This window comes from Poecile atricapillus, chromosome Z (genome assembly GCF_030490865.1).
Source record: "Poecile atricapillus isolate bPoeAtr1 chromosome Z, bPoeAtr1.hap1, whole genome shotgun sequence".
NCBI lineage: Eukaryota > Metazoa > Chordata > Aves > Passeriformes > Paridae > Poecile > Poecile atricapillus.
Window position 1 is genome coordinate 3,679,130 of NC_081289.1, and position 13,177 is coordinate 3,692,306.

The 13,177-nt window shown below is 54.2% G+C and overlaps 1 pseudogene; it reads left to right on the forward strand.

The window, feature by feature from the left end:
* Positions 1–4,132: 4,132 nt before the first annotated feature.
* Positions 4,133–4,252, forward strand: LOC131573921 (5S ribosomal RNA; annotated as a pseudogene).
* The last annotated feature ends 8,925 nt before the right edge of the window (positions 4,253–13,177 follow it).

Here is a 13,177-nt window from a genome sequence, read left to right on the forward strand (position 1 = left end):
ATAAAAATGAGATGTACTTCTGTTCAACATTAACACAAAACTATATACACAATTAGTAAGAACTTATAGCAGTTAAAAATCAATTAAATCATAAACATTATTAATAACATATGTAATATAAAACTACTGCTAATTACTAAAACACTGCACCAGCATCTCATAGTTAACAAACAAACAGAAACAAAAAATCATCAGTGAAGGATTGGATAATCACCTCCGGAAATGATTCTCCAAGCTCACTTTAAAATTGATCCAGCTGTCATATTAATAGGGTCAAATTGCTGAGTCAAAAAGTGACTCAAATACTGATTTGGTACAGAAAACATCTGGATCTGCTGGCAAACATTCTGTCCAGGTAAAGTCAAGGCTTGGCCAGGGCCTTAGGCTTTAAACTGGAAAGATGCCTCTTAACATATTTCTAGAATAAGGTTCTCAATAGCAGCAGCTATGAGATGCTTACAGCACAGCAAACTGTTAAAATGCATTTGGACAAAGCAAATGATCAGAAGTCTTACGTACCAGACCAATTAAACCATGCAGCAGTTGGTTTAATCTGAAGCCTCTCCCATGGCAGCTGATCCTCAGCAATGGTACATTTTAAAATTCTGGAAACACTAAAAAATAAAAAAGCTATAGCAAACGAAACTGCAGAGATTGCAGCAACCCAATAGAACTCCCGATGAAGTCAAGGGTGTCACAGACTGCATTCACTTCTATCCACAAGCAGGTGTTCATCAGTGTTCTATCACAGTTGTTTCAGTTGTAGTTATCTTCATTTCTCTAAGAAAAATAACTATACTTTGTAGTTTAGACAAGTGTCTCCAATAAAACATAAAAAAAATTAAATTAAACAATATTTTAACCTAACAATAATTATTTATGACAAAAGGAAATAACAAAACTTAACTTTAAAAGAATATCCAAGTTATACAACTTAAAACATTCAAGCTTAAACATAATAAAACTTGACTATTTTTAATTCTATTAACACTTTTTAAAACCACAAATCTCTTTTGTAGATAACATTAATTGGAAGGTTTTCTTAGAAGCTGTAAATCACACCATATTTTAACTTTAGGTTTTAAAACTAATTATTGCAAGGTAACTTCTGTTAATATTTACTTTAAACATCTTTTTTTGAAAAGGGGCTTTTTAAACTTTCAAAGAATCACAATAATTTCTCTAGAAAATCCTAAAAACTGCAACTGCATAAACTCATAATTACTTAAAACACAAAATTAACTCTAAAAGGGTATATAAAAACATTTTGAAAACCCAATAAATCATGACTTTGTAACAAACTGGGTATTATCCCGGTGCTTTTTCTTAGAGAGGGAGCCGGGGGGGGTGAACTGCCCGCTCTGTTTCTGCAGCTTTGCTCTTATATTTACTCTCGCAGAGAGGAAAAATGGAGAGAGAGGAACAATTTCTCTCTCGCTGTTAAACTCTCTGTCCCCCCTCAGACACCCAAACTGGGAATACTAATGCATCTGGGGCAACCCAGGTGGCACATTCTGCTCTTATCTGACCCCAGTCTGTGAGAGGGGTATCTTCTCTCGGTTCTTTTTTTTAATGTGGAGGGGGGTATTCTTGTTTCTTTGTATTGTTTCTTCTTCTGAGGACTCGGGCTCTGACCATTTGTCGCTAGTATCTCCTTCAGAGTCAGAGTTCGACTGGCTGGCTACTTCCTGTTTCCCGTGCCTTTTTTTGTTGGGCTCTGGCCCCGCCTGCCACCCCTGTGGGCAGGCTGTTCCCTCCCTCCTGGCTCTCCCTGCCTTTGGGTCCACCCTCCACTCCGCCTTTCACCCCACCTTTCACTCCGCCCTTCACTCCAGGCCCTGTTCTGCCCTCTGTTCTCCCCTCTTCTCCCTCCCTTTGCATTCCAATCTCTCTGTACCCATTCCCCACATTCTTCTCCACATTTCTTGTCTCTTTCAACCTCCCAACTGTCGTTCGCTTGGGAACGGTGAGAAGAAACGACACAGACTCTCTAGGAGTCAATCAGGAGAATTTCTCTTAGTTTATTACTTCAGGTCTTTTTTATAGACTGATACATGGAAAGTATAGAAAGGAAACTCTTACTGGTTAGCAAACTAATACATTACCATCATTTGTCAGTGGGGCACACCACCCCTCGACCTTCTCCTGCAAAGAAAACAAGGAACAGACAAACAGCACCTGCAAGGCTGTTTTCTGTCTCTGAGGATTGTTTTAAATCTTCCTTAAGATTTCACAGGCCACTTTCTCAGGCAAGACTGAGAAAGCTATGCGGCCTGTAATTTTCACAGGCACTGTGCTTCTCTGTTTCACAGTTAGCATTCATACCCAACTGTGCCCATCTCTCAAGGCCAGCCTTTGTTCTTTGTTAAAGACATTTTTTTTCCGCTCCGTAACTTTTTTCTCAGCACCATCTTCAAGTCCCTGGGGAGATGTTTCCCCTCTTACTTTCTCTGCCACACCTCTGGCTTCTTCTGTTAACTTTTTCGAAAAATCTTCTGCTATCCGTTGTTTCTCTGAGAGCAGACAAGGATTTGGGGACCGAGGGGACTCCCAGGACCCCCCCCCCCCGGCTCAGCTGAGCTTTTCCCGTCTGGGGGCTGTGAAATCTGAGTGGCCGCTCTGACCCCAAATTTCAGGGTGGCCAACATACAGTTCCTTGCCGCTCCCCAAATTTCTTTGGCAAGGGTTTTAGTACATCTGTCCCACACCTTAGGGTGGATAAACTTTACAAGCTGATTTATGACCCCAATATGCAAAAGCTGTGTAACAGTGTCCTAGTTTAGGGCAAATTAGGGAGGAAAACTCCAAATGGGGATTTCCCCAGGGAAATGCCCCTCCTCACTTTCTGGTCTGGGAAAAGAAAAAAAAAAAAAAAAAATTCTTTGGAAAGAAGTGGAAAAAGCTGTTTATTTAACAGAAATTGAGTAACATTAAATAATAAAACCTCTTGTTGTTCGATGGGATGGCAAATCTAGGAAGAAAAGTCCTTTTCATGTGGTGAACGGCTCGCTCAGTTTCTTATCAGTCCCTCCGGCGCTGGAAAGTGCCGAGGCCCAGGCCCCAGTGGGCCACAGGCGTGAGCTCCTGGGGTTTGGCTGGGTGTTTTTCAGTCCAGAGCAGGCTTGCACAGATCCAGGAAAAAAGGGAAAAAACAAAGGTCCAGGGAACTCTTCTGCCTCAGCTAGCTAAAACTAACTAAAAACCAGAGAGAAGCTCTGTCCCGCTGTCTGTCTGTGCTGCAGACACCACAGTCCAGGAGCGAGATGTGTGGGAGTGATGTTTTTCTTTAACACAAACTACGCGCTTCTTCTTCCCCCTCTCTTGCTCTCAGAGCCAGTCTTAAAGGTGCAGAACTTAATATATAACATAAACCAGACGATTGGGGATACCAGTATCATAAAGTCACCCCAGGACAAACAGCAAGCGTAAAATCCTTAGATTTACAATCAACCCCCCACTGCTTATATAATTCAGATACGAACTTTATCAACAATTCCATCTTCGTTCAGGATGCAGGGACCTCTCCCTCCGCCCAGCTGTCCTGGCCGCTGCTTCTGTATTTCAGGGAATCCTTGCTTTCTGGGTTTGAATCCCGCTTTTCCTCCCGGGTTTCGGCACCATATGTAGCTTTTCAAGGAAGGCAGACACCCTGCTTCAGAAGCGAGCACGGTGGCTCACCTTGGCCACACGGACCATAACCAATGAGACATCAATGGTGTTTATTGCAGGGGAATTTAACAGTTTATAACCTAGGGTTACTATGCTACTCCCATCTGCTTTCATCACAGCTAGGTGCTATTGGCTAATTGCAGGGGTCATTACCATATTATAAAGAGAGGGTTTACTAACTTTCCGTAACATCCCAAAGTCTTCTGAGCTGCCATGCCCTACTGCTACAGGACCCTTGGCGAGGGGGAAGAAAGCAAGGACACACCTGGCTTGTATTCCTTTTGTGCCTTGTGTGACTTGCTTCTTGAGGCTTTTGTGCTTTGTGTGCCTTGTGTGTGCTGTGTGGTGTTGGGGCCGGCTGTCAGTTCTGCTGTTGCCATGGGCAGCCCTGGTGCCTGATGGGTGTGTTTGTGCAGGTGTATGGCAGGGCGGGAAGGTGAGCGCTGCTGAGGGTGTTTGTGGTGCCTACGGCCATAGCATCCTGAGGACGCGTGATCCCATCAAATTCTCGGAAGCAAAGCAGGGTCGGGCCCGGTTAGTACATGGATGGGACACCACCTGGGAGCACCGGGTGCTGTAGGCCTTTTTATTTTTACTTTCTGCTGACGTCTAGAATGAAAGTTGTCTAGCTTTCGTGCGGAGCCTTGGCGAGTAGGAGGAAAGCGTGGGCACGCGTGGCTTGTATGCCTTTAGTGTTATGTGCTTTCTGGGCCTTGCGTGCCTTTGCGGGTGTGGCTTTTATTTTTTTTTTTTTTTTTTTTTTTGGCTGCGTGGCTTGTGCGTTGTTAGGTGCGGCTCCAGGTTGCGGGCTAGTCGTGGGTGCCTCTGGTTCCCGTGCCGAATGAGTGAGGGCGGGAAGGTGGTGGCTTGTGCTGGAGAGCGCTGCTGGAGGCAAGTGTGGTGCCTACGGCCATAGCACCCTGAGAAGGCCCGATCCCGTCTATGATAGATGGGAAAGCGCCCGGGAATTTCGGGTGCTGTTGGCCTTTTTTTGCTGTGCGCTGGCGACCGGACGGAAAGCCTCTCCTTTTGCCTGTGGCACCGTGGCCAGGAGGAGGAGGAGGGCGAGTTCATGCGTGGTTGTGGGCCTTGTGTGCCTTGCCTGGTGTGGCTTTTTGTGCCGCGTATGGCCGGTGTGGTGTTAGTTGCGTCTGTGGCTTCCGGTGTGGTGGTGGGTGCGTGCGGTACCCGTGGCGAGTGAGTGAGGGTGAGAAGGTGGCGCGCCTGGCGCTGAAGAGGGCTGCCGGAGGCAAGTCTGGTGCCTAGGGCAGGGCCGGCCTGCTGGCAGCTGACGCCGGAAGCGTCGGAAGCTAAGCAGGATGGTGCCCGGTTTTTACATGGATGGGTGACCGCCATGGAAAACCAGGTTGCCGGTAGGCTGTTTTTGCTGCATGCCGGCAGCGGGAATGAAAGTTGTCTTCTTTTTTTTTCTGCGGAGCCTTGGCGAGGGGGAGGAAAGCGTGGGCACACGTGGCTTGTATGCCTGTAGTGTTACGTGCTTTCTGGGCCTTGCGTGCCTTTACGGGTGTGGGTTTTTTTTTTTTTTTTTTTTTTTTTTTTTTTTTTTGCCTGCGTGGCTTGTGCGTTGTTAGTTGCAACTCCAGGTTGCGGGCTAGTCGTGGGTGCCTCTGGTTCCCGTGCCGAATGAGTGAGGGCGGGAAGGTGGTGGCTTGTGCTGGAGAGCGCTGCTGGAGGCAAGTGTGGTGCCTACGGCCATAGCACCCTGAGAAGTCCCGATCCCGTCTATGATAGATGGGAGAGCGCCTGGGAATTTCGGGTGCTGTTGGCCTTATTTTGCTGTGCGCTGGCAACCGGACGGAAAGCCTCTCCTTTTGCCTGCGCCACCGTGGCCAGGAGGAGGAGGAGGGCGAGTTCATGCGTGGTTGTGGGCCTTGTGTGCCTTGCCTGGTGTGGCTTTTTGTGCCTGGTTCGGCCGGTGTGGTGTTAGTTGCGTCTGCGGCTTCCGGTGTGGTGGTGGGTGCGTGCGGTACCCGTGGCGAGTGAGTGAGGGCGAGAAGGTGGCGCGCCTGGCGCTGAAGAGGGCTGCCGGAGGCAAGTCTGGTGCCTAGGGCAGGGCCGGCCTGCTGGCAGCTGACGCCGGAAGCGTCGGAAGCTAAGCAGGATGGTGCCCGGTTTTTACATGGATGGGTGACCGCCATGGAAAACCAGGTTGCCGGTAGGCTGTTTTTGCTGCATGCCGGCGGCGGGAATGAAAGTTGTCTTCTTTTTTTTTCTGCGGAGCCTTGGCGAAGGGGAGGAAAGCGTGGGCACGCGTGGCTTGTATGCCTTTAGTGTTACGTGCTTTCTGGGCCTTGCGTGCCTTTGCGGGTGTGGCTTTTTTTTTTTTTTTGCCTGCGTGGCTTCTGTGTTGTTAGGTGCGGCTCCAGGTTGCGGGCTAGTCGTGGGTGCCTCTGGTTCCCGTGCCGAATGAGTGAGGGCGGGAAGGTGGTGGCTTGTGCTGGAGAGCGCTGCTGGAGGCAAGTGTGGTGCCTACGGCCATAGCACCCTGAGAAGTCCCGATCCCGTCTATGATAGATGGGAGAGCGCCCGGGAATTTCGGGTGCTGTTGGCCTTATCTTGCTGTGCGCTGGCGACCGGACGGAAAGCCTCTCCTTTTGCCTGCGCCACCGTGGCCAGGAGGAGGAGGAGGGCGAGTTCATGCGTGGTTGTGGGCCTTGTGTGCCTTGCCTGGTGTGGCTTTTTGTGCCTGGTTCGGCCGGTGTAGTGTTAGTTGCGTCTGCGGCTTCCGGTGTGGTGGTGGGTGCGTGCGGTACCCGTGGCGAGTGAGTGAGGGCGAGAAGGTGGCGCGCCTGGCGCTGAAGAGGGCTGCCGGAGGCAAGTCTGGTGCCTAGGGCAGGGCCGGCCTGCTGGCAGCTGACGCCGGAAGCGTCGGAAGCTAAGCAGGATGGTGCCCGGTTTTTACATGGATGGGTGACCGCCATGGAAAACCAGGTTGCCGGTAGGCTGTTTTTGCTGCATGCCGGCGGCGGGAATGAAAGTTGTCTTCTTTTTTTTTCTGCGGAGCCTTGGCGAGGGGGAGGAAAGCGTGGGCACGCGTGGCTTGTATGCCTTTAGTGTTACGTGCTTTCTGGGCCTTGCGTGCCTTTGCGAGTGTGGCTTTTTTTTTTTTTTTTTTTTTTTTTTGCCTGAGTGGCTTCTGTGTTGTTAGGTGCGGCTCCAGGTTGCGGGCTAGTCGTGGGTGCCTCTGGTTCCCGTGCCGAATGAGTGAGGGCGGGAAGGTGGTGGCTTGTGCTGGAGAGCGCTGCTGGAGGCAAGTGTGGTGCCTACGGCCATAGCACCCTGAGAAGTCCCGATCCCGTCTATGATAGATGGGAGAGCGCCCGGGAATTTCGGGTGCTGTTGGCCTTATCTTGCTGTGCGCTGGCGACCGGACGGAAAGCCTCTCCTTTTGCCTGCGCCACCGTGGCCAGGAGGAGGAGGAGGGCGAGTTCATGCGTGGTTGTGGGCCTTGTGTGCCTTGCCTGGTGTGGCTTTTTGTGCCTGGTTCGGCCGGTGTAGTGTTAGTTGCGTCTGCGGCTTCCGGTGTGGTGGTGGGTGCGTGCGGTACCCGTGGCGAGTGAGTGAGGGCGAGAAGGTGGCGCGCCTGGCGCTGAAGAGGGCTGCCGGAGGCAAGTCTGGTGCCTAGGGCAGGGCCGGCCTGCTGGCAGCTGACGCCGGAAGCGTCGGAAGCTAAGCAGGATGGTGCCCGGTTTTTACATGGATGGGTGACCGCCATGGAAAACCAGGTTGCCGGTAGGCTGTTTTTGCTGCATGCCGGCGGCGGGAATGAAAGTTGTCTTCTTTTTTTTTCTGCGGAGCCTTGGCGAGGGGGAGGAAAGCGTGGGCACGCGTGGCTTGTATGCCTTTAGTGTTACGTGCTTTCTGGGCCTTGCGTGCCTTTACGGGTGTGGGTTTTTTTTTTTTTTTTTTTTGCCTGCGTGGCTTGTGCGTTGTTAGTTGCAACTCCAGGTTGCGGGCTAGTCGTGGGTGCCTCTGGTTCCCATGCCGAATGAGTGAGGGCGGGAAGGTGGTGGCTTGTGCTGGAGAGCGCTGCTGGAGGCAAGTGTGGTGCCTACGGCCATAGCACCCTGAGAAGTCCCGATCCCGTCTATGATAGATGGGAGAGCGCCCGGGAATTTCGGGTGCTGTTGGCCTTATCTTGCTGTGCGCTGGCGACCGGACGGAAAGCCTCTCCTTTTGCCTGCGCCACCGTGGCCAGGAGGAGGAGGAGGGCGAGTTCATGCGTGGTTGTGGGCCTTGTGTGCCTTGCCTGGTGTGGCTTTTTGTGCCTGGTTCGGCCGGTGTAGTGTTAGTTGCGTCTGCGGCTTCCGGTGTGGTGGTGGGTGCGTGCGGTACCCGTGGCGAGTGAGTGAGGGCGAGAAGGTGGCGCGCCTGGCGCTGAAGAGGGCTGCCGGAGGCAAGTCTGGTGCCTAGGGCAGGGCCGGCCTGCTGGCAGCTGACGCCGGAAGCGTCGGAAGCTAAGCAGGATGGGGCCCGGTTTTTACATGGATGGGTGACCGCCATGGAAAACCAGGTTGCCGGTAGGCTGTTTTTGCTGCATGCCGGCGGCGGGAATGAAAGTTGTCTTCTTTTTTTTTCTGCGGAGCCTTGGCGAGGGGGAGGAAAGCGTGGGCACGCGTGGCTTGTATGCCTTTAGTGTTAAGTGCTTTCTGGGCCTTGCGTGCCTTTGTGGGTGTGGCTTTTTTTTTTTTTTTTTTTTTTTTTTGCCTGCGTGGCTTCTGTGTTGTTAGGTGCGGCTCCAGGTTGCGGGCTAGTCGTGGGTGCCTCTGGTTCCCGTGCCGAATGAGTGAGGGCGGGAAGGTGGTGGCTTGTGCTGGAGAGCGCTGCTGGAGGCAAGTGTGGTGCCTACGGCCATAGCACCCTGAGAAGTCCCGATCCCGTCTATGATAGATGGGAGAGCGCCCGGGAATTTCGGGTGCTGTTGGCCTTATTTTGCTGTGCGCTGGCGACCGGACGGAAAGCCTCTCCTTTTGCCTGCGCCACCGTGGCCAGGAGGAGGAGGAGGGCGAGTTCATGCATGGTTGTGGGCCTTGTGTGCCTTGCCTGGTGTGGCTTTTTGTGCCGCGTGTGGCCGGTGCAGTGTTAGTTGCGTCTGCGGCTTCCGGTGTGGTGGTGGGTGCGTGCGGTACCCGTGGCGAGTGAGTGAGGGCGAGAAGGTGGCGCGCCTGGCGCTGAAGAGGGCTGCCGGAGGCAAGTCTGGTGCCTAGGGCAGGGCCGGCCTGCTGGCAGCTGACGCCGGAAGCGTCGGTAGCTAAGCAGGATGGGGCCCGGTTTTTACATGGATGGGTGACCGCCATGGAAAACCAGGTTGCCGGTAGGCTGTTTTTGCTGCATGCCGGCGGCGGGAATGAAAGTTGTCTTCTTTTTTTTCTGCGGAGCCTTGGCGAGGGGGAGGAAAGCGTGGGCACGCGTGGCTTGTATGCCTTTAGTGTTACGTGCTTTCTGGGCCTTGCGTGCCTTTGCGAGTGTGGCTTTTTTTTTTTTTTTTTTTTTTTTTTTTCCCTGCGTGGCTTCTGTGTTGTTAGGTGCGGCTCCAGGTTGCGGGCTAGTCGTGGGTGCCTCTGGTTCCCGTGCCGAATGAGTGAGGGCGGGAAGGTGGTGGCTTGTGCTGGAGAGCGCTGCTGGAGGCAAGTGTGGTGCCTACGGCCATAGCACCCTGAGAAGTCCCGATCCCGTCTATGATAGATGGGAGAGCGCCCGGGAATTTCAGGTGCTGTTGGCCTTATTTTGCTGTGCGCTGGCGACCGGACGGAAAGCCTCTCCTTTTGCCTGCGCCACCGTGGCCAGGAGGAGGAGGAGGGCGAGTTCATGCGTGGTTGTGGGCCTTGTGTGCCTTGGCTGGTGTGGCTTTTTGTGCCGCGTGTGGCCGGTGTAGTGTTAGTTGCGTCTGCGGCTTCCGGTGTGGTGGTGGGTGCGTGCGGTACCCGTGGCGAGTGAGTGAGGGCGAGAAGGTGGCGCGCCTGGCGCTGAAGAGGGCTGCCGGAGGCAAGTCTGGTGCCTAGGGCAGGGCCGGCCTGCTGGCAGCTGACGCCGGAAGCGTCGGTAGCTAAGCAGGATGGGGCCCGGTTTTTACATGGATGGGTGACCGCCATGGAAAACCAGGTTGCCGGTAGGCTGTTTTTGCTGCATGCCAACGGCGGGAATGAAAGTTGTCTTCTTTTTTTTTCTGCGGAGCCTTGGCGAGGGGGAGGAAAGCGTGGGCACGCGTGGCTTGTATGCCTTTAGTGTTAAGTGCTTTCTGGGCCTTGCGTGCCTTTGCGGGTGTGGCTTTTTTTTTTTTTTTTTTTTTTTTTTTGCCTGCGTGGCTTCTGTGTTGTTAGGTGCGGCTCCAGGTTGCGGGCTAGTCGTGGGTGCCTCTGGTTCCCGTGCCGAATGAGTGAGGGCGGGAAGGTGGTGGCTTGTGCTGGAGAGCGCTGCTAAAGGCGACTGATGTGCCTACGGCCATAGCACCCTGAGAAGTCCCGATCCCGTCTATGATAGATGGGAGAGCGCCCGGGAATTTCGGGTGCTGTTGGCCTTATTTTGCTGTGCGCTGGCGACCGGACGGAAAGCCTCTCCTTTTGCCTGCGCCACCGTGGCCAGGAGGAGGAGGAGGGCGAGTTCATGCGTGGTTGTGGGCCTTGTGTGCCTTGCCTGGTGTGGCTTTTTGTGCCGCGTATGGCCGGTGTGGTGTTAGTTGCGTCTGTGGCTTCCGGTGTGGTGGTGGGTGCGTGCGGTACCCGTGGCGAGTGAGTGAGGGTGAGAAGGTGGCGCGCCTGGCACTGAAGAGGGCTGCCGGAGGCAAGTCTGGTGCCTAGGGCAGGGCCGGCCTGCTGGCAGCTGACGCCGGAAGCGTCGGAAGCTAAGCAGGATGGTGCCCGGTTTTTACATGGATGGGTGACCGCCATGGAAAACCAGGTTGCCGGTAGGCTGTTTTTGCTGCATGCCGGCAGCGGGAATGAAAGTTGTCTTCTTTTTTTTTCTGCGGAGCCTTGGCGAGGGGGAGGAAAGCGTGGGCACACGTGGCTTGTATGCCTGTAGTGTTACGTGCTTTCTGGGCCTTGCGTGCCTTTACGGGTGTGGGTTTTATTTTTTTTTTTTTTTTTTTTTTTTTTTTTTGCCTGCGTGGCTTGTGCGTTGTTAGTTGCAACTCCAGGTTGCGGGCTAGTCGTGGGTGCCTCTGGTTCCCGTGCCGAATGAGTGAGGGCGGGAAGGTGGTGGCTTGTGCTGGAGAGCGCTGCTGGAGGCAAGTGTGGTGCCTACGGCCATAGCACCCTGAGAAGTCCCGATCCCGTCTATGATAGATGGGAGAGCGCCTGGGAATTTCGGGTGCTGTTGGCCTTATTTTGCTGTGCGCTGGCAACCGGACGGAAAGCCTCTCCTTTTGCCTGCGCCACCGTGGCCAGGAGGAGGAGGAGGGCGAGTTCATGCGTGGTTGTGGGCCTTGTGTGCCTTGCCTGGTGTGGCTTTTTGTGCCTGGTTCGGCCGGTGTGGTGTTAGTTGCGTCTGCGGCTTCCGGTGTGGTGGTGGGTGCGTGCGGTACCCGTGGCGAGTGAGTGAGGGCGAGAAGGTGGCGCGCCTGGCGCTGAAGAGGGCTGCCGGAGGCAAGTCTGGTGCCTAGGGCAGGGCCGGCCTGCTGGCAGCTGACGCCGGAAGCGTCGGAAGCTAAGCAGGATGGTGCCCGGTTTTTACATGGATGGGTGACCGCCATGGAAAACCAGGTTGCCGGTAGGCTGTTTTTGCTGCATGCCGGCGGCGGGAATGAAAGTTGTCTTCTTTTTTTTCTGCGGAGCCTTGGCGAGGGGGAGGAAAGCGTGGGCACGCGTGGCTTGTATGCCTTTAGTGTTACGTGCTTTCTGGGCCTTGCGCGCCTTTGCGGGTGTGGGTTTTTTTTTTTTTTTTTTTTGCCTGCGTGGCTTGTGCGTTGTTAGTTGCAACTCCAGGTTGCGGGCTAGTCGTGGGTGCCTCTGGTTCCCGTGCCGAATGAGTGAGGGCGGGAAGGTGGTGGCTTGTGCTGGAGAGCGCTGCTAAAGGCGACTGATGTGCCTACGGCCATAGCACCCTGAGAAGTCCCGATCCCGTCTATGATAGATGGGAGAGCGCCCGGGAATTTCGGGTGCTGTTGGCCTTATCTTGCTGTGCGCTGGCGACCGGACGGAAAGCCTCTCCTTTTGCCTGCGCCACCGTGGCCAGGAGGAGGAGGAGGGCGAGTTCATGCGTGGTTGTGGGCCTTGTGTGCCTTGCCTGGTGTGGCTTTTTGTGCCGCGTGTGGCCGGTGTAGTGTTAGTTGCGTCTGCGGCTTCCGGTGTGGTGGTGGGTGCGTGCGGTACTTGTGGCGAGTGAGTGAGGGCGAGAAGGTGGCGCGCCTGGCGCTGAAGAGGGCTGCCGGAGGCAAGTCTGGTGCCTAGGGCAGGGCCGGCCTGCTGGCAGCTGACGCCGGAAGCGTCGGTAGCTAAGCAGGATGGGGCCCGGTTTTTACATGGATGGGTGACCGCCATGGAAAACCAGGTTGCCGGTAGGCTGTTTTTGCTGCATGCCAACGGCGGGAATGAAAGTTGTCTTCTTTTTTTTTCTGCGGAGCCTTGGCGAGGGGGAGGAAAGCGTGGGCACGCGTGGCTTGTATGCCTTTAGTGTTACGTGCTTTCTGGGCCTTGCGTGCCTTTACGGGTGTGGGTTTTTTTTTTTTCTTTTTTGCCTGCGTGGCTTGTGCGTTGTTAGTTGCAACTCCAGGTTGTGGGCTAGTCGTGGGTGCCTCTGGTTCCCGTGCCGAATGAGTGAGGGCGGGAAGGTGGTGGCTTGTGCTGGAGAGCGCTGCTGGAGGCAAGTGTGGTGCCTACGGCCATAGCACCCTGAGAAGTCCCGATCCCGTCTATGATAGATGGGAGAGCGCCCGGGAATTTCGGGTGCTGTTGGCCTTATCTTGCTGTGCGCTGGCGACCGGACGGAAAGCCTCTCCTTTTGCCTGCGCCACCGTGGCCAGGAGGAGGAGGAGGGCGAGTTCATGCGTGGTTGTGGGCCTTGTGTGCCTTGGCTGGTGTGGCTTTTTGTGCCGCGTGTGGCCGGTGTAGTGTTAGTTGCGTCTGCGGCTTCCGGTGTGGTGGTGGGTGCGTGCGGTACCCGTGGCGAGTGAGTGAGGGCGAGAAGGTGGCGCGTCTGGCGCTGAAGAGGGCTGCCGGAGGCAAGTCTGGTGCCTAGGGCAGGGCCGGCCTGCTGGCAGCTGACGCCGGAAGCGTCGGTAGCTAAGCAGGATGGGGCCCGGTTTTTACATGGATGGGTGACCGCCATGGAAAACCAGGTTGCCGGTAGGCTGTTTTTGCTGCATGCCAACGGCGGGAATGAAAGTTGTCTTCTTTTTTTTTCTGCGGAGCCTTGGCGAGGGGGAGGAAAGCGTGGGCACGCGTGGCTTGTATGCCTTTAGTGTTACGTGCTTTCTGGGCCTTGCGTGCCTTTACGGGTGTGGGTTTTTTTTTTTTTTTTTTTTGCCTGCGTGGCTTGTGCGTTGTTAGTT